Source organism: Ambystoma mexicanum, unplaced genomic scaffold (genome assembly GCF_040938575.1).
Source record: "Ambystoma mexicanum isolate Mex_15411 unplaced genomic scaffold, UKY_AmexF1_1 Mex_scaf31, whole genome shotgun sequence".
In the NCBI taxonomy this organism is placed as follows: domain Eukaryota; kingdom Metazoa; phylum Chordata; class Amphibia; order Caudata; family Ambystomatidae; genus Ambystoma; species Ambystoma mexicanum.
Window position 1 is genome coordinate 2,064,381 of NW_027182446.1, and position 18,103 is coordinate 2,082,483.

The 18,103-nt window shown below is 45.4% G+C and overlaps 1 protein-coding gene and 1 pseudogene across 1 annotated transcript in view; one reads left to right on the forward strand and one right to left on the reverse strand.

The window, feature by feature from the left end:
• The window catches only part of LOC138557994 (zinc finger protein 84-like), a 343,267-nt gene that overhangs the window by 216,368 nt on the left and 108,796 nt on the right, over positions 1 to 18,103 (forward strand). The window lies entirely within an intron of this gene.
• Positions 1 to 18,103, reverse strand: part of LOC138557996 (zinc finger protein 268-like) — a 145,636-nt pseudogene that overhangs the window by 116,260 nt on the left and 11,273 nt on the right.

The window sequence follows — 18,103 nt, forward strand, 5'->3', positions numbered from 1 at the left end:
AACAGCTCAGGAGCTCAAGGGGGCAATGCAGAGAAGCTACAGAAGCCAAATTCCCCTTCGGAGCTGACTCCGGCATAGTCTGCCCCGTATCCAGGGATATAGGACACATTTAGTCCTTGTTATTATGGCACGATTTGAGCCTCGTCTCTTCTAAAGTCAAGAAGGGGCTCTGTTTTTGATTTATTTGAGAGCCCATTCGTTTCCCCAAGTAGGCCGGTGTGCTCATTTGATTTCCAGGGCATCGCGATTCCGCTCTTTGCATATCTGAGTGCCTGGGTTGAGGAGACTGACAGTCGTTTGTAGGCTTGGTTCCAGTGGGAAATGTGTCCGCAGTTGCTGTATTTGGAAAATTGGCACCAGTTGCTGAGCCCTCTTATGTAATCTGTTCTGGCTTTTCACTGGCAGTTCCAATTGCTGCTACTCTGCCTTGGTCCAGACGTTTACCAATGAAGAGGTTGGCGGAAAATCTTCCATATAAGCCAAGCTTAAGTCAGCTGGTTCACTCACACACTCTCCATGTCCGAATACACTTCCACGATGCTGTGATCCGAACTTTTTTCACAGATTTTCAGGTGGGTTTTACAAACTTGTCAATTAGGCCCTTTAGCCCTTCTGCTGAGCCCTGTGTTTGCTTATTTGACTTCTTCTTTGCCTTCTTTGCTGGCTTTTTGCTTGCGTGTTTAGCAGGGGTTAGATTTGGCGGGTTGGTAGTTACGACCTCCTCAATTGTAAGGGACTGGCTTTGGTTTTGTCTGCAAACATCCTCCTCTATTGTATGGGGGAGACTGACTACACCATTGGTTCCTCATGAAACTTTGCGAGCCGTTTCACCCTCGTTTTGGGAGAATCGTCTGATTTTTTAGATGCTTTGATTTTAAACTGACCCATTTTGTTTCCATGCCTGCTGTATTTACTGCCTTGTTCTCTGTTTTCCGCTGCTCGGTTCTGTCGGTTTCCTTCTTTTTTGGGAGAGGGGCTCAAGGCCAGAACTAGTACAGGCTTCTTGATCCTCACTCCTCCTGACTTTGGGACCCCTACTTTGCCAGAATGTTCATCTTGGCATTGAACCCTTACATGGATGAAACCCTCCAGAAATGCCAATTTGGAGGACATTTTAGTTAGGAGGGCACGTTGTTTGTGATATACCTCAGAGATTGAATCTTATGAATTCCCCATCCGGGAAAGGGTAAAGTTCAGAGCATGAAGGACAGAGCCCGACTTGTTGGGTACGTCGTGTATGGTAGTATGCATGTGGATGGATCCCTCTTCATTTTTAGAGGAATCCTACAGTGCAAGGTCCAGAGGTGAAGGCATTTGCTTAGGGTCCAAGGACTCTAAGGTAAACAACATTGGGGATTGGGGACACGTTGGGGACACGTTTTTATCCATCACAAATTGAGGCCCTGGAGAAAAAGAAATATGCTGTGTTTCCAAGATTGGCTCAATTTGTTGTGGCAAAGCATTATTTTCTGGATGATCACTTCTTGCACTGACTCTGCGGGGGTCTCTATCATATTTTTGTTCGTAAAATTACAAGATAGTTCTAGGAACGCAGTGTCTGTCAAAGGGGGAAGCACTAGAAACGCAGGAGGGCTTTGTTTCTGAAAGTCTGCCTCCGGATCAGTTATCCCAATGTGTGTCACCAGGTTTTCTTACTTAGGAGCTGGATGTAAAGAGTAACTTGTAGAGATCAAAGAACAGACACTTGAGGAACTCATCTGATAGAGGGGTTCAAGAGGATGTTGTGGCATGCCAGGAGGAGAAAAACTGACATTTCAGTAAGTAGGTAGCAATACACGCTTGGGCACTGCCCTGCAAGCCGTGGTCCACCAGTCAAAAAGGAAGAAGTTGGCAACAGTGCAGAAGGCATCAGAAATCCGAGAGACTGGTGGGAGTGGTGAGGAGGTTTGAAGCATGGGCGAGTGCTGTTTCACTGTGGAATTCAAATGGGATTTGGGTGTTAATGTGTTAAGGTGAGGGTGCTGCTGAGTCCATGCATCCCAATTTATGATGATGCAGAGGAGCACCATGTGCTTATGAAATCTGAAATAGCTGAGAAGTGGGACATGATGTGTTAAGCAGAGTTTATGGCATCAGCTGTTATGTATTTACCATTATCCCCCCAGCCTCCGCTGTGGGAGATCTTTGCACCACTCCTTAAAGGGTATATACTCATTTGTGACAGGCTGGGCGGATTGAGCAAGTCAGTACGGCGGAAGAAAATACAAATAAACGCTCACTTCTGTTTACAACCTTCATATCGATGCAAGGAGCGCTAGCTACGCTAAGAGTACAAGAACCGTTTAGCAGGCACAGCGTACCCGTGTGACTCACTTTACTCACCAGCAAGTGCTCCCTTCTCTCCCCTGGCTGCCGTACATTGCCTCTTTGACAACACCAGCTCAAGCTGTCCCCGGGGTGATGTAACTTTTGTTTCGTAGAGCAGTGCTGGGAACCAGCAGGAAACACAGTAAACACACTTGCAGCAATCTGCTTTGCTGTGACTCCAGGTTTTAGCATGGTTGCTCTGCCTTCACACAGATGGAAGTTGTAGAAATACTCAGTTTTGGACTGTCAGTGTAGCGCTCCAGTAACAGTAAACACAGTCGAAGCACTCCCTGGTCTAACTGTTTTAAATTGTTGTCTCCATTGATCATTTTGTTACTTAAGTTCCTATTTTCAGAGCCTTGATTGACATTCTTTTATTTTGACACCACTGTACTATTGTCTGCGTTGTATCTTTTTCAGCTCACACCCCTCCTGAAGATAAAGCCCATTCTCAGGCCACATCAGCAAACGAGGTGAAGGTGCAGGACCTATAAGGCTCTACCCGTTTCACCTTTAGGATTTGGATCACTGCTGGTTTAGTAGCAATGTCGGGCCAAGTAGACGGTTTAGCTGGTACTCATACCTGTACTCATGCAGAGCAGGAGTAATTTCTTCATAGCCATGATGAGCCATGGTACAGTCGGTATCATAAATGCAGCTTGTATGTTAGTTACTGCCACATACCATGAAATGATATATATATATAGGTCATTTGTAACACACCTGTACACAAGTGTTTCTATAAATAACTCCCTCAACTCTCAGCCTTTCAAGTTATCAAGGTCCCCCAGTCCATTCTTGCCACCCCAATTTCCAGTCTTCTACTGCTCTACTAAAGATCAGTGGCACTCTCCCCAACACACTTACACACCCACTTCTTATTTTCGTCAATCTCTTTTTGACCCCCAATACCGTAGTAGGAACAGCACTCGTCCTTTGGTCTGCTGACAATTCCCAGGCTTCTTTCGACCCATTGTCACCCAGGATCGCTTAAGGTGCCGACACCCCTGCCTTGCATCTACTGCTCTCACATGTTCAACATCTTCCGGTTCACTGCAATCTTCCTAACCTACAATAGGTTGCCTGCTGTTCTACTCTGTCAATACTTCTGATGTGGGGGGTGGTATAAGGGTAAATACATAACAGCTGATGTATAAACTCTGCTTAACACATCATGTCTCACTTCTCCCTATTTCAGATTTCATGAGCACAAGGTGCTCAGCTTCATCGTCATAAATTGGGATGCATGGACTCAGCAGCACCCTCACCCTAACACATTAACACCCGAATCCCATTTGAATTCCACAGTGAAACAGCACTAGCCCATGCTTCAAACCTCCTCACCACTCCCACAGTGTCTCTCGGATTTCTGATGCCTTCTGCACTGTTGCCAACGTCTTCCTTTTTTACTTTAGCACCTCGGCTTGCAGGGCAGTGCCCAAGAGTGTATTGCTACCTACTTACTGAAATGCCCGTTCTTCTCTTTCCTAGCATGCCACAACATCCCCTTGATCCCCTCTATCAGATGAGCTCCTCAAGTCTCTATTCTTTGAGCTCTACAAGTTCCTCTTTACATCCAGCTCCTAAGCAAGCATATCTCCTGCTGTGGGTTTCCTTACCAGCTCTTCTCCAAATACTTTTCTTGTTCCCTCCTTTACCCAGAACTTCCCACAGCACTGATTACCTGTGTAAAATTCACCATTGCATGACGATTTACCACCTGATACTCAATTTCTCCAAAACTCAGGTCATCCCCGCCAGCGCCTTTGCTCAAATTCTCATCTCTTTCCCTCCACCATGACAGGTTCACATTCCCCATGACGGGGAACCCAGAGTGACCTTTCTGACTCCAATAGGAAAACAGGTGGATTCTGGGTGGGCACAATGTTTTATGCCCTGAATGAGGCAGGAGGTTGAAACATGTTTAGGTACGAGTTCTGTCAGCAGGTGGAGCACCTTGATGAGAAAGCACTGGGACAAGGAACTGCTACTTTATTTTATTTTATTGTTTGCTTGTTAGGCGCTCATACAGCAAATTATGTCTGTTTAAAAGCACCCACAGGGCAACAGAGGGGGTGGGGGGATATGGGATTGAAGTACATTAAAAACACAAATATAAATATAGTGGGGAAGGAACGGTCGAACCTACGATGCCTTGTGAATATTCAGACCGTGCAAGTGCAGGAAGAGGGCAGCGGAGTAGGTGCTGGGGTGTCCGTGCTCATGGGTGTCTATATGGAGGTAATGCAGACTCCCGTGCATAACAGCAGTAGAGGAAACATTACCCTGTGCAAAAAACAACACCAGAGGAATCACTATCCCGTGCAAAAAGCACAAGTTATGTGATTCATCTGATGGTACCATCACTCCTTTACCGGCGGTGACCTCCTCCCATGTGGCCAGGGGACGGCTGTCGCTACCTGAACCTGACCCTGGGGGTGGTTATATGAGGGAGGATCACATGGGGGGAGATAGCCTCCAGGAGAGGGTTATAGTATCATCGGGTGAGACATGGTATCCCCTTTCCATTCTAAAGCTACATCTCCAATTCCCCATAGCCTATTGTAACACCTTCCCTCTTTGCCCCATGGAGAGTAGTACAAATCATGTTACACCCCAAAGGCCAACTCTCACAATCTAAAGGGCCTTGTAAAATTACAAAACACTTTTTCCAACTCCACCTACTCTTCTTCCAAACGTAGTTTGCCTTTAAAGCTCATTGCAAACATTCCTACAGTGCATTCAGGAAGGCACCACTATTCCCACAACACTGGGATGAGGAAGAGGAGCAGAGTAATGCAGAGCACAGGTATCCACGTGCACAGGCAGCGCTCTAGTGGCAGCAAGCGCACACCTGAGTCCTGTAAGGAAGGCATGGCTTCAAAGTAAGACAGACACAAGTGATCACAGTTCAAGTTTGTTTATTAAACTGTACAAAATGTGTGAGATAAATGCTTAATCTAAACCTAAATCAAAGATGGGAGCAAGCTACAACCATCAAACAATAATAATACAGTCCTAGTGGAGTCTAGTCAAATAAAAAGGGCCTATACTAAAATTATAAAAAACTATTGCCAATCATTACCGCTATGCTACAAAATAGTATGGGATAATGTTCACAAGAAAAGTAAGAGTGTTCACAAAATGATAAGTTAGCATGCCAAAGCCGGGTTCTCCCTTCCCCACGTTTTTAGCACAGGACAAGGTGGGACTCTTGAGCACAGCACACTTTAGGGTCTTTCCAGTAGGAGCTTACAATTCCTTTCCACAATATCAGGGCTTTCTGTACCCAAGTCTAGCACAGGCAAAGTCTCTTGCTTCAAAGGGCTTGATAGTTAATCACAAAATAAAAGTTCCTTCTGTTAATCTTCACGTCAGGCGATTATTCTTCACCCTTGGATCTCCCTCAGCCGGGAACTGATCCTTTTCTCAACGTTAGCCTCCCTTGATCAGGCTCAGACCATCAAATCACTGTGGCATCCCTCAATCGGGTTCATGCTTGTCATCACAATGTTCACGGGTATCTTACTACTTACCCCAATTTGCGGGCATCCCACAGTCGGGTTCATGTTTTCCAATTATAACAGTTCACTTCATTTTCACAACGTGTCAAAGACTTTCGACTGTACGAGGGATTTGGCTTGACCCTTGTATCACCACTTTGACACTTCACCCTGGCCTCTTGGTCTCTGTAGTTTCACTAACCAAAAGGTTCTTAGTTCAATACGTTCTCTTTCTTTCAGGAGAGGGGTACCAGCTAGAGTCTTTTGAACGAGCCCCCACGTGGCACCGGATCACTCTATTGCTGGTACCGATTTCACTCACAAAAGACCTCTGTCTATTATCTTCACGTACAATGTTACCAATGCAACCTTGAGTCGAACAGAGTCTGGCCTACGTCTCACTGGCTGTGCTATAACAGTTGGCTTTTCCTTCGGTGCTGGAGTCAAGGACGGTACCACGATGGCAACCACTTCTCCCCACCCTGGCAATTAGTGCGAAAGGTTTCCATGTACCGCTGACATCCGACACTACTTGCCAGCTGTGATTCCCAGTCTCATGTCTCCTTTCACGGAGGCTTTGCAGGTCTGGGTTGAAAAGGGCAAGGATAATTCCCTCCTGGTCATCCTTTCAGATCTCTAAGCCTTTCCCCTCTGTTTTAAATGCCGTCCTGGAATGTCTGCTTCCTCGTGCATTCGGCCTTCCTCAAGTGTGCTCTCATGCTCCGCCATTTATCCCAGTGGGGAAGGGAAAGGGCAGTCAGGTGTGTATATTGCCTGACTCTGCCTGACCCTTGTGTTGGGACAGGTCAGGTAAACAGCTCAGGTGTTAGTCCATTGTCTTTCGCAGTGTGAGAAATTGTTCGGGTTGGAAAAGGGGGCAGGGTAGAGTTTCTACGTATCCTATGGGGTAGGATGGGGAAAAGGTGTCATAAGGAAGGTGATCCCGCATCTCACCCTTCAGTGTCTCACTTTCACACCCCGAAACCCCTCCCCAACCCCATCCAGGTGATCCTCCCGCAATGGTCCACCCCCAGGAACTGGATCCAATAGCGATGGCCGTGTCCTGGCCACATGGAAGACAGATACTTGGGGCCTAGCAGGCGAGACACCTTTAGGTTTCTCACAGTCCTGGACATTTAAATCACTGAAGCAAGAAACACAAGCAGGCTGCAGGCAGGAGGGAGTTGCTTGTCTCAGTGCAAAGTGAGATCTGGAAGGAAGTTGGTGAAGCAAACCTATTCAGGAACCTGATGGCAGAAGGTTTCTGAAAGCAGATGACACAGCTAGAATGCCAAAAGCCAGTGGAGGGCTCCTGGACACTTGGTGGGGTTGGAGCACAGCTCACTGGAATCCCAAGCGAAGCAGACAAGCCCAGCAGAAGCTTCAGGAAGCATGCCACAAGCAGAAAGCAGCAGGAGACCATCAACAACAGACCGTAGAAGAAACGAGATGCCATCAAGAACCGGCGTATCCATAAAGGGACAGAGAAAACCAGGGTGCATTGGCGGCTGCACCAAACTTAAATTACTTATAGCGAAACCAAGAAAGAGAGAAAAGGAACGGTTTCTAAAACCAGAGAAAGACTGAAGGAGCAGTTTTCTAAGAGATACTTTCAAGTTCGTCAATGGATACTGCAAGCATATAAGAGACAAAGAGACCATATATAAGAAACCAATTATGTTAGCCAAGGAGGCTAAAAAGCGGAACCATCAAAAGGTGGAAGAGTGGGCAGGAGTTCACATATGAAATGCCCTGGCAGGAGAATATACCAGGTATCCGAATCACACATAAGAAGGAAGACAACCAGTTTGAAGAGAACTTTTGTTGTTGACCCAAAGGAACGCCAAGAACTGTTCTTCGCACCTGGGAAAGACGGTCTGACCGATCAGAATCCACCTTTCCTGGGCGAGATTCTGCCTTCACCGCCCGCAGATTCGGTCCCATATCATTTAATGGCGCCGTCATCCCACCTAGTCCATCTTCCATTTTCAGGGTGGCCGCCATTTTTTATGTAATTTGTTTTCTTGGTCAGGAGATGCGCTCACACAGAGTGCATCCCCAATCAGGCACAAAAAAACACAAAAAAAGCTATCCGTACGCTGGTTTAGCAGGCTACAGCTCGGGTCTACAAAGCTCAGGCTGGTGGGCTGTTAAACACCACGTCCGCCCCAGCGGCACAGTGTGAAAAATATATGAGTAACCCAAAATAAAGTGATGAAGAATACAGGGGAAGGGAAGAACGCTCTCGAGCAAGGATGCCCATACTTGAAAGACTACTTTTTGAGGGAGTTATACATTTTTCCTTTTTTTGAACATTTATAAACCACTCAATGCCAAAGACATCCTTTTCACCTTAGAATTCATTTGTGAGTATGAGGTAGAGTGTGAGGGTCAGAATAATACTTTGGACAAAGGATGGGTTTTTTTGGAACTTCTGACACTGACAGAGACTTAGTTTTGAGTTTAGGTCGGGAAACTCTGCTAGTGCAGGGACAGCAAGGCCTTTTCCAAACTTAGTTGGTATTATAACAAAAGTCTTCAACCAAACTCCTGTCTAACTTGTGTTCCAGTATCATTCCTGACTCCTCAGTTATCACAATCCTATGGAAAAGAAAGTTCATCCATCTCTTTTGTCATAAGAAAAGCGACAGGTCATGCTATCAAATGTTTATACAAAGACAGGAAATGTAGAATGTGGGCTTAATTCACTGGATTGATTACTCAATATTGTATCAATCTGTTGATTTGTAAACACATTTATCATAATTTCCTCAATTTTTTCTTTAATGCCATATCTCATTTAGCTGAGGGTTTAAGGTATGGAAGGGCACACCCTGCAGACTTTACCACCACCACAACCTTCTCTTTACCCCACCTCCTCTGTCACAACAAGCTCCTTCCATGTTCAGCTCTTTGACACCCCTCCACAGAGCCCATTACCACACCTTCTCTTTACCCCACCTCCTCGGTCTCGACCAGCTCCCTCCATGTTCACCTCTTTCCCACCCCTCTTACTTCACCTCCTCTGTCACTACCCACTCCCGCAATGGTCATGACAAGAACATTTAAAAAGTGGACAATAACATTCATTCCAGCATAAAACTGGAATAGAGGTGTTCACCCCACTAATTAATCACCTCTGTTCCAGGACGCAGTTTACACAAAAAGTCAGGGAAAAAGATTTAACACATTTGGAGTTACTAACAATTTATTTTTACAGTGAACACAGTGACATATTGGCTGAAGCTCAATATTCATTTCATCAGCATTTCACTTAGTGTATGAATCCCGGTGGGAGACCTTTACATTAGACATGTCAGTTTATCAAAGACCAGCTTTATTCTGTAGACATGTATGTCCACTGTTTCTTCTTGGAATTTAGAGAACAGCAGTGATATCATTAAACCCACAACTCTCATTTCAGACAGAAAGGCACCATTTCATTTCCAAATTTGCATGACTTTTATTGTCTCACAACACAGCGGATATTTCTACAATTGCTCTTTCGATTCTATTCACAAAATGTCCGTTTTCTACAATACATGTCCACATAATTTAACAGAACACTTGACATCTTCTCTGGGCCCTTCACATCAAACCAATTTCTTATAAGATAGTGCTTTAATAGTCGGCATGTACCCTCCTTTGTGTAATTGCACCTCCACATGTCGATCCCAGGCTAGGGAACCATCTACTAATCCTAAATGCTCCAATAGAGATTGCCAATAGTGTAATACAGTACAGGGAATCCTGAGGAGAAAAGGAAACTAGTGTTGTAGAATTAGCTACACAAAGTGGAAACACTGCAGCATTCAGCAAGGATGGCACTCCTGGCAAGGCATGCATATCTTGGAAACTGACTTCTGGAGTAATATTGACGATTCCAGTTTTATGGATGCCATTATCCATGTTTTCCCTTTGCAAAACAGTCTTTGCACGAGTTGTGCCAAGCTTAGTCTAATTCCCATGTGAGAATATAGCCTTCTCCATTTTTATTATTCAGGAAGCTCCAGATGATTTAAATTTTGGGTATTTTAATCAGTTGAAGTTAAAAGTAAAACAAATGTATGGGGGTGTACAAATGTAATTCCCAGTAGAGGCATTTCTAATGGATTCCTTCCTGCCACGGATTCCTCATCTATGATATCCATATCCTAGCACAGCTGTTCTCTAGAAACATTTCTGCCGTCAGGGAGCTCGGCACAGCTTTGTCGGGTCTGTCCAAAGCCTCTATGCGCTTTACACCAGAAACAACATTGATATATAATATAAGCAGTGGAGCCACGCCCCAGGACCTCTGTTCCTTTTTTCCTCGCGCTTCAACGGCACCACACCATGGACTCTGCAGGAATATGTTGCACTTCCCATTGACACTTTTATTTTGCAAAAGTATGACATTTACAACGAGGAAGGCAACGAGATCCCATGGGTTCTAGAGAGGAGCGACTTCCCTGAGAAGTTCTATTGGAATGGCGATATGCTGAACCTGGCAGCTGACCTGTCTGGGGGAAGCGGTCTGGAGTTGGACATTCTATTTGGACTTTGATTTTCCTGAAGCAGAAGGGATAAGGCTGGACAGGACTTTTGTGACTTTGTCAATGGAAAGGCGATTTAAAACCCAGGTGGAGTTGGACAGGGGTTTATATGCTTGACATGTATTTGAATGTCCTTGACTAAAGAAGCAATGTAGATTGATTTGATTACAGCCGATGAGACTTGATGCTTATCAGACAAATGTGTTTGAATTCTATGTGAACGTGGAGAGTTGGAATATTGTGTTATTCTAGAGAGAAAGTATGAGGGATTTGTATATGTTTAAATAAATACTTCCTTTTTACAAAGTTAGTCATTCTTGGCTCTAAAACGTTGGTACAGTGAAATGCTAATTGATAACAGTTAAGTAATGCATATTATGCCTCTCTCCCGCAAGCCTTTCTGTTTTGTGAAAACCTTCTATATCCCTATATATGTGCATGAGATGCAACAGGAACTTCCGTGGATGCGTTACAGAACCTGGGAGTAGGTTGAAAGGGTTGTACATTGAGAGAGCTGTGCAATGGAGTTGGGAAGGGAAATGCAGGCCAAGTGTTCCATAGGATGGTTACCGTAATACAGATGGTACAGTCTCCCTTCTGAATATTCCAGAAGGGATACATTCCAAACAGCAGTGATTCAACAATCATATTCAGCCATCATTCGTAACTGAAAACAGCTAGGGAGGCAGGTTCTTCACAGTATTAGTCAACAGCCATGCCAAACTCAGTAGCATTTTAGAAGCACCTCCTTCTCTCAGAAGCACCTTCAGTTGCAGATTTCACCACCTACATGTCCTGTCTCATGGCAGATAAGAACATCCTGTGTACTGAAATAGACCCAGGCATGCGCATTTTGTCTGGTGCCTAATAGGCTGACTGTTCAGACTGAAGCATTTTACACATTCAGTGCACCAATAAGGTTTCTCACCTGTATGTATCCTCCGGTGGCAAAGGCAAATACGATCACTCTCCCAAAACAAGCTCTTCCTACATTCATTACAATTACGAGGTTGCTCACCTGTATGTAAGGACTGAGGGTAAATAATACCTACCTTATTACAAAACCAGTTCCCACACTCAAGGCAGTTATGCGCTTTTTCACCTGTATGTGTTCTCTGGTGGATAATAATATACCCTTTCCGAGAAAACCCTTTCCCACATTCAGTGCACTCCTAAGGCTTCTCACCTGTATGTGTTTTCTGGTGGATTGTAAGGTTTCCCTTCCAAGCAAACCCTTTCCCACATTCAGTGCACTCATAAGGTTTCTCACCTGTATGTGTTCTGTGGTGACTAATAAGATGTTGCTTCCGGGCAAAACCTTTCCCACATTCAATGCACCCATAAGGTTTCACACCTGTATGTGTTCTCTGGTGGAGATTAAGCTCTCCCTTTGTAGCAAACCCTTTCCCACATTCAGTGCACTCATAAGGTTTACCTGTATGTGTTCTTTGGTGTATAGTAAGCTTTCCCCTCCAAGCAAACCCTTTCCCACATTCAGTGCACTCATAAGGTTTCTCACCTGTATGTGTTCTCTGGTGGCTAGTAAGCTCTCCATTTGTAGCAAACCTGTTCCCACATTCAGTGCACTCATAAGGTTTATCACCTGTATGTGTTCTCTGGTGGACAGTAAGCTCTCCCTTTGTAGCAAACCCTTTCCCACATTCAGTGCACTCGTAAGGTTTCTCACCTGTATGTGTTCTCCTGTGGATAGTAAGCACTACCTTTGTAGCAAACCCTTTCCCACATTCAGTGCACTCATAAGGTTTATCACCTGTATGTGTTCTCTGGTGGACAGTAAGCTCTCCCTTTGTAGCAAACCCTTTCCCACATTCAGTGCACTCATAAGGTTTCTCACCTGTATGTGTTCTCTGGTGGTTAATAAGATTTCCTTTCAGAGCAAACCCTTTCCCACATTCAATGCACTCATAAGGTTTCTCTCCTGTATGTGTTCTCTGGTGGTCAATAAGATTTCCTTTCTGAGCAAACCCTTTCCCACATTCAATGCACTTGTATGGTTTCTCACCTGTATGTGTTCTCTGGTGGCGAATAAGAAGACCCTTCTCAGTAAACCCTTTCCCACATTCAGTGCACTCATAAGGTTTCTCTCCCGTATGTGTTCTCTGGTGGTTAATAAGATGTCCTTTCTCAGCAAACCCTTTTCCACATTCAGTACACTCATAAGGTTTCTCTCCCGTATGTGTTCTCTGGTGAATACTAAGAACTCCCTTTGTAGCAAACCCTTTCCCACATTGAATGCACTCATAAGGTTTCTCACCTGTATGCATTTCCTGGAGGCTGATAACTGTATCATTCAAATGGACACCATTATCAAATTCAGTGCACTGATCAGAGTTTTCACCCATGTCCTCATGTGGGCAATAAGTATGTTCTTGAGATGGCAATTGTTCCCACATTTTGTCCACGTGTAAAGCGTCTTGCCAGTTTATTTTGTCAGGTGCCTTGACTTAAGAGGAGCCTTTTCAATTAAAATGTTTGCAAATTCAGAGCACAAATGAGAAATGCTTTTCTTACTGCACATAACACATTGTCATTTTAGTGCTAGATATACCTCTCCCCCAGGATTGTAGTATGATCAAGCTTGGTTACTGGATGTTACCACAAAGGTGGTGCATGGGCGGAAGCCATCATGTATCCAACACTCTTCTCAATCTCAGTTCCTGAATATTCTGAAAAGGCAACTGGACCTCAAACTTGCACTCTTCTAAGATGCTTGGAAATTGCATATTCTAACAATGAAGCTTTTCACTGCGATGGTCCAGAGAATCCAAATCACTGTTGCATTTCTGGGGCATCAGTCACCTATTAAGATAAAAGGAGACGCACATTATTAGTTGCAACACGTTCACAATCACAGGCAGCACACGTAATAAGACTACTCAGTAGTAACTCCTCACATAGTAACTTATTTGACTTTGAAGTGTCATCTATTGGGGAAAGGCACCCTGATAGGTGGCAGAGAAGTGGTGCTCCAATGGGAACAACTAGTGGAACATAGGTAACATGCAGCATGAATAATGCGATTCATTTTTATTTAAAAATATTTTGCATCCAAAAGACTAGGAAAAAACGCAGGCTGGGTGAACATTTTAAATGCATATTTTAATCATCAGGAACATGTATATATGTTCTACCAATATATCTATTCTGAAATGACTAAATTCACACATGGAAGCTCCCAATTTCCACACACAAATGATAAAGGCAGGTGTTTGCCATCAATCGGATGCCTGCTTGTCCAGTCCATGATGTAATAACTGATGACTTGTGTATTGGTCCAAACATGAATAATATAACCAACAGCACCATCGAGGAGACAAGGACAGAGCTGTGATTTAAAGGTAAAGCACCAATCTCTTCCCATGGTGAGAATGTCACAGGCCATGCTGGCACTACATTCAAACATGGACTTTAATTCTAGATAATCTTGTATTTCTGTCAAATCTGGAGATGAGAGATGGGTTTGGAGTTTGTGGCAGAGACCAAAATAAAGTGTATGAGAGACTACATAAACTCCACACTATCACCCCATTTGCCTTCCTAATTCTTTATATAAATGCCCTATTGCCAGGTACTAAATGTAATTGGCCAGAGGGATCCCACTTCCGTTTCCCTGTTCAAAATACCACAGTGCAGTTTTCAGGAGGTGATACAGACTCCGTTTTACTGTTAAGGAGTGGGTGTAAATGGGTCTGTTACCAGGATCCCATAATCCGACCCAGACCCCTTTTTTAGGTTGAATCTCAGCATGCCCCTGTGCCCTCACAACCCTAGTAACCAATGGGGATGTTGCCCCATCACTGCCAATATTCACAAATTGATGCACAAATTCAGTGGTTCAGGCAGCAATTAATGAGTAAACCTCTTTTGGACAGTCTTATACCTCTGGCCTTTTCATGAAGGCATACAAACGTTTGAAAACCAATTCAGATTTTGGGCTACATGTCTGATGGAACGTTGTGTGAAGATTTGATGAATGACACCAAAGTCATAAATCATGCAAAGTTGTTTTCCTATGTCATATCAGACTTGAGCTTAACGAGTGTTATGACTATACTAACGTTACATTTAACTACATAGGGACATATGGTACTAGACATGGGTAAGGCCCCCCGCCCCCGCCACTACCTGCACTGCCAGCCTTCTTCGCCTTTATTTCAAAGCGAGTGTCAGTCGCTGCGCTTGCTGCCACCTTCACTCCCCTCCTACTCCTGCCTCTGACTCTCACCCTGACACAGCCCTCACCTTCATCTCTCCATTTCCAACACTCTGGACATCCTTGTCCATGCCATGAGGATCTGCATGAAGCCAGCCTCTAAGTGCAACTTCACGTACGACTCCTGCCTGGCTGCTCTGAAATGCAAGTGCAGAGCGGTTGAGCAGAAATGGCAGGCTTCTAGCACATCCTCTGACCAACTGGCCTGCCGCCTGCACCAAAGGCAATACCGACTCTCCAGTTGCTCTAAGAAGAGAACCTTTACCCAAGCCTGCATCTCCGCTGCCTCACATCTCGGCAGAGCTTTTCTCTCTTGCGCGCTCTCTCACTCTTTCTCACTCTCTCTCATATCTCGGTTACAGCTCTCCTTCCGTTCTCATCCTTCTTGATCTTTCCTCTCCCTTGAAGATGGTCAATCATGCCACCCTGATAAATAGATTCCATGACACACTTGGCATCACAGACTTGGTTCTGGGCTGTTGACCTCATTCCTCTCTGATCGACCTTCCCAAGGTCACCTGGGCCCCTTTTTCTCCTCCCTCTCAGTCTCCACCTGTGGTGTCCCACGGGGCTCTATCCTCTCTCATGGCTTCTCTAGCCGATTTGATCTGCACCTTCTCTCCTGACATGCAGTGTTCTGCAGATGACACACAGCTCTCCTTCAAACAACCCTCACCTGCCCCCTTCCCTCACTCATTCCTGAATACCTCCCTGCTATTCAGGCTTGGTGCACTACCAATGATCTCTGCCTTAGTGCCAGTAAGACAGAGATCCTGCTCATTGGGAGCCCTAAACCCTCTTTATCCTAGACTCTGGCCACCATCCATGGGCCCCCTCACATCACCCTCCTGTGAAGCTTAAAACCTTGGTGTCATCTTCAACTCCTCCCTTTCCATCTCCATCTCCGACTTTGCCAAGAAGGCTCACTTTCAACAGTGCCTTTTCAGAGGCATTCTCCCTTTCCTCACCTTCCCACAGAAACTCAATGTCTCCAGACCTCTGGTTCTTTCCAGACTTGACTACTGTAACAGCCTCTTTCTCAGTCTGCCTAACTCCGCCCTCCGCCCTATTCAACTAATCCAGAATAGGACTGCACGACTTATCCATGGGTTCAAGTCGATGGACTGCATCTCTCCAGCCCTAAACTTTCTCCACAGGCTCCCGGTTGCTGCAAGGATTAAATTCAAGACCTTCTGCATCAACCACAAGGCTTTCTGGGGCGTGGGACCACGCAAATCTAACATCCTCCCCCGAAATAACTCCCCGCAAGAGCCCTTCGGTCACTGAGCTCCAACTCTCAGCAGATCATATGTTTCTCCAAGCCAAGAGTACAAGGGGTAGAGCTCTCCTCCGCAGGTGCCTTACTCTGGAATGCTCCTTGCCCCTCAGGTGTGAGCCGGATCTCCTTAAGTTCCGGAAGCTTCTCAAGACCCTCCTTTTCTTCTTCCCTCCCGCTCCCAATCCCCTGCCACAGTGACTCAAGACCTTCAATTTACTCCTCTTCCATCCCTCTGCCCAGCCAATTTTACCCCTCTGCCCTGGACTGGCAGCCTGGTTCCTTCAGAGTCATACAGGGCAGCAGTCACCCCTCCCCCCTTGTCTAGTCTACCCCTACACTTGGTTTCCACTGATCCACCCCTCATCTGCACTTGCACTCACGGCCCCCCCCTGCCTGCTCATGACTGGATGGCCTTGAGCCATTCCAGCCCTCTCGATTGCACTTATCCTTGTTGCCCCTTCCCCTTCTCTTCCCCGGCCCTGTCCTCCTGGCCTCCTCAGAGGCCTAGCACTGTTCTAGCACTTCGCCTCCTCCTGCTGCACTTCCGGTTACTGCACTTGCAAGATCTCAATGTCACAAGGCCTAGTAAGATCACTTTTTGTCTCTCCTGTTTCTCCCCGTCTTCCCCCCAGCCTTATTGCACCTTGAAACACTTGTGTATAGGCGCATTACAAATAAACAATATCCAGAACTACTGATTTGCTACCGCTATACTTACAGTTACATGAAACTACACAGGGAAATATGGTTCCCCGACGTCACCAGAACAGCCAGGTCTGTGGCTCAGTGGACTAATGCATCCACTACAGGGGCCTTTGTTTAACCTCATGGTCACAGGTTCAAATCCCTGCAGGTTCACTCAGCACTTCTTCCTTCCGAGGTCAATTAAAGGAGTACTATTAAGTTGGGTAACAATAAACATCTGTTATTAGCGTCAAGATGCCCCTTTGTGGGTGAACGTGCGCTTTATAAATGCACCAGTTACGTTACAAAGTTGCTAGCGCTATACTTAGGGTTACTCGGCACTACATAGTGAAGTACGGTACCCAGCATAACCATAACTACTGAGTTGTGTGGCGGGTAGGAAGAAGGAGTCGGACCTGCTGAGGACATTTTTTATGAAATTATAAATAAAAGGTCTATCTTTCCCTATTGCTAGAGGGAATACTCTACCCATCTAAAGGAACGTGCTAGTCAGTTGTCAGGAAGTCCAAAGTAAATGTGTCCTCCTTCCAAACTAACTATCTGACCCTACCACTATAGCCAAAGAAATTAAATAGTCCAGGAGAGTTTCTTCTATTTGCCTGGTCTTCTCTTCGGATAGTCTCTTTATTTATAACTTTTCTCTGTGGTACAGATATTTCTTTACATGGGGCCACCTTCCGAAGGTAGGAGGTAACCATGCCGCTATTTGCGGCATGGCTACCCCCTTACCGGCTACCGGGTCTGGGTTCCTTGAATGAGGAATTACCGGGCCATTCCGACCTTGGGGCCCCATCCCCATTCCCATTCGAGCCCCCATAGGACAGGGGAGGGTGCTAACAATGGACCCATTAATAACAGGCCCATTATTAGCACTCTGGTCTGCTAGCGGGACCCGCTAAGGGCGCCTGGTTTTACCAGGCACCCTTTGCAGGTCCCACGAGCAGACTCGTAATGTGGCGGTAAGGGGTTGGCAGCTCCGGCACCTTTACCGGCGCCGCTAACCCCTTACTGCCAACCTCGGAATGAGGCCCATAGCCTCCTTGAATAGTCTCTGAGGCCAGTTCTTTTGGTTCTTCAAAGACCCTCTTGGTTTTCGTGCTTTCTGTGGTCCTACATTTAGAATGTTTTCTCTGGCAGTGGTTCCTCACATTCTCGTCGTCCCTTGTAGACACTTACCAGTCTTTAATTTCAGGCTTTCACGAGTTGGGGTATCTTGACTGCTTTTCAGACTTTCCTAGTTATGAATTGACTGTCTAAAACTCCCTCCTCTTTTATACCGTTCATACAGGATCTTCCCTACCTCCAAGGGGACTTGTTTCTACTCTCTGTGTGTTCCCTACCTGGTTTGGGTAATGCCCTTTTATATATTCTTTTCGCTTCTCTTGTTAACTGGCTTCTTTTTAGTATTTTGTCCTCAGAACTGGGACACGTTTCTCTCTTATGATAACAACCCTCTAGTTTTAAAATAATTGATGAGCAGAGCAGGCTTTTCTAATATGATAATTCATTTATGACGCGC